Source organism: Solanum tuberosum, unplaced genomic scaffold (genome assembly GCF_000226075.1).
Source record: "Solanum tuberosum cultivar DM 1-3 516 R44 unplaced genomic scaffold, SolTub_3.0 scf00665, whole genome shotgun sequence".
In the NCBI taxonomy this organism is placed as follows: Eukaryota; Viridiplantae; Streptophyta; class Magnoliopsida; order Solanales; family Solanaceae; genus Solanum; species Solanum tuberosum.
The window spans coordinates 203,859-206,697 of NW_006239579.1; the positions used below are offsets into that span (position 1 = coordinate 203,859).

Sequence of the window (2,839 nt, forward strand, 5' to 3'; positions counted from 1 at the left end):
ACACCCCATCCCAAAAAAATATCAACAAAATTTTAAATTTTTTCCATTAAAATTTTTTTACCACGCCCCCTATCCAAAAAAATGTAAAAAAAAGTTCCATCTTTTTACATGACAATTTGTGTACATAAAAGATTATCATCCATTTTCTTCTTCATATAGGTTGGACAAGTAATGGTAAACGAGCAGGACTCCTTTTTTGTAAATAATTAAGAGTTGTGATACACTTTATTTTATTGAATATTTAGATCTTCCATTTTCTTCTTCATATTTTAGACTTCTTCTTTTTTGTAAATAATTAACAGTTGTGAGATTTTATGTTTGAGTTTTCATGTCATATATAAACATTTTAAACTAATTGTACGAATCTAAAATTACTATGTCTATATGTCAAGTTATACAATTGCTCTTTATGCACCATTAGTTATACAATTGCTCTTTAAACCCAAATTTTCTCAAGAACTAGAATTGGGACAGCAGCTAAATCAGTAAATTTACCAGAAACAGGAGGTCTATAGTGAATTTCGACAATACCACGACATTCTCCTCGAAAAACCACTCAAGATAGCCTCAAGAATCACTGAAATCGGACCTAAAATGGTTGAGAAAACAACTTTCAAAACTTCCAAAATCAAGCTCACAAAAAGGGGTCGTGGCAGCAGGTATTTTACGAAATTTACCTCAAACGGAGACCCCAAATCAGTTTCCGAGCTCACCAACACGCTCCTTGCGAAAACCCCCACAAAATGAACTTTTGAATCACTGAATTTGGACTTGAAATGAGAGAGTTATGAGGGTTTTATGTTTGGGAAATATTGCTGATATATCTGATTATATAGCAGATTTTCTGCAATTTTTTCCCAAAATTAAAACCTCCGACGGGGTGCTCCGAACTCGTTCGGAACCCCGTGCACGCAAACAAGATATGCAATCATACCAAATTCGATATTCCGGACTCAATGGAACAATCAAAATTTACATACGAGGTCATGTTGATAAAAAGTGGGTCCCACAAGCAAATGCCATTTTAAGTCAAAAACCACAAAAGAGCTCAGAAAAATATCGAAAATCTTGAGACACAAAAGAAAGGTCCATCTAGACCAAACTTGATATTCCGGAGCTAACCGCACTGACGAAATTCTCATCCGAGCGCATTTACTCAGAATGTTGACCAAAGTCAAACTTAGGCTTAAACTTATATAAAGTTAAAACGCCTAATCGCACCGACTCACTCAGAAAACCTCGGGAGTCATGCCGACCATGCTACTAGCCTAAAATGACCCTTTCGGAGTTGATGGAATCGTCAGAAATGAATTTCGATGTCATCTTCTTGAACTTTTGATCGAAAATGATCGTTCAAGGTTCATAAGCTCCAAAACACAAAAACTCGCACCAAGACCAAACGAACGACCAGGTGACCGAACTGTCTCCCAGCAAGTCATAAATGACTTGGGTCGCTACAGGAATGCTCTAAACGACACACAAAAGGCAAAACACAGAAATCACCAAGAGGGTCATTACATTGCTAGTGTAATTGAAAAATATAAGTATTGGTTATTGTAAGAATATTGTTGACCCTTTTGTTTGTAAATGTATAAAATGATATGGAAAATTAATTGAGCAACTTCTTATAATATATTCCCACTATTCATATAAAATAACGGTAGTTTCAAAGAAGTGAAAATTACAAAAGTATACTACTTAAGACTTTAATTAACAAAATATCAATGTACTTCTATTTAATTACAAACATAGTTTTTAAATTACATACATAACAAATTAATTAATTTTCGTTTTTAAGTTTATTTATTTTTCAGATTTTTCTCTCTCATGCTTTTTGATTAACGTGCATTTAATATGGAGTATAATTAGGGTATTAAATTTTTCCAATATTATCTCTCCTATTATAGTTCCATATCTACAGGTTTCATTGATTATTATTGGGATCATATTTATTTTCTTTCTTTTTTTATATAACTTTTTGTGTTACCAATAAAGTTGATGTAGCCATAGGTGAGTTATAGTTTGTAGGAAATTTCCTTCAACTGCCAAGCGTCTAAGCTCTTCATATTCTTCATATTCAATGTTTCCTGTTGGTATATATTACCAGAATATCATTGTTGGATATTGTGTTAATTTTGGAGTTTAACTACCTTTATTTGGTTCATTATGTTGGTTAATTTCTTGTGAGAACTTATTGTGAGTTTGTTATAAACCAAAAATGTGTGTTTTTGGTATATAATATAACTATGTGTGAGATTGGTATATAATACCAATATGTCAAACACTGTATGCCAGCATTATTACATGTTTTAACGTAAGTAGTAGTTAAAAGATTCGATGTATGATGTGGGCATGTAATACCAACATTTCATTCAAAACAGAATCATTTATTTTTTCGTGTAGGTATAAATTACCAGAATATCAGCCACTATATACACCAATGTTTACTATTATTTTTGTTTACACAACTATACCAATTGTGTATGTGCTGGGTATTTATAGTGCAACCATTATTTTAAACATTTTTATCATTATTATACATAATTTCTTGCGTTAATGATGTCTAATATAAACCAAACTTTTCACTTTAACTAGCTTTAAGGGTATTCAATGTTTCAGGCTGGTATATTATACCATAATATCATCTAGTATATACCCCTCATTTATTACCAATACTTGTGCATATTTCATCACAAGTACACCAAATCGGTACGTGATAGTCATTATTTACATCCATTTTTGTTAACATTTTTCAGTACTTCTCCAAAATTATACCAAAAAATTTACGTTAATGATGTGTATTAATTTTGGTTCCAAACAAAAAAATATATTTACTCTA

At 31.7% G+C, this 2,839-nt stretch overlaps 1 long non-coding RNA gene across 1 annotated transcript in view; it reads left to right on the plus strand.

Annotated features, from left to right (window-relative positions):
* The window catches only part of LOC107058818 (uncharacterized), a 9,748-nt gene extending 9,426 nt beyond the window's left edge, over positions 1–322 (plus strand). Inside the window, exon 2 of the long non-coding RNA XR_001472356.1 lies at positions 160–322. This is a non-coding gene — a long non-coding RNA (uncharacterized lncRNA). The remainder of the gene's footprint in view (positions 1–159) is intronic.
* Positions 323–2,839: the final 2,517 nt, after the last annotated feature.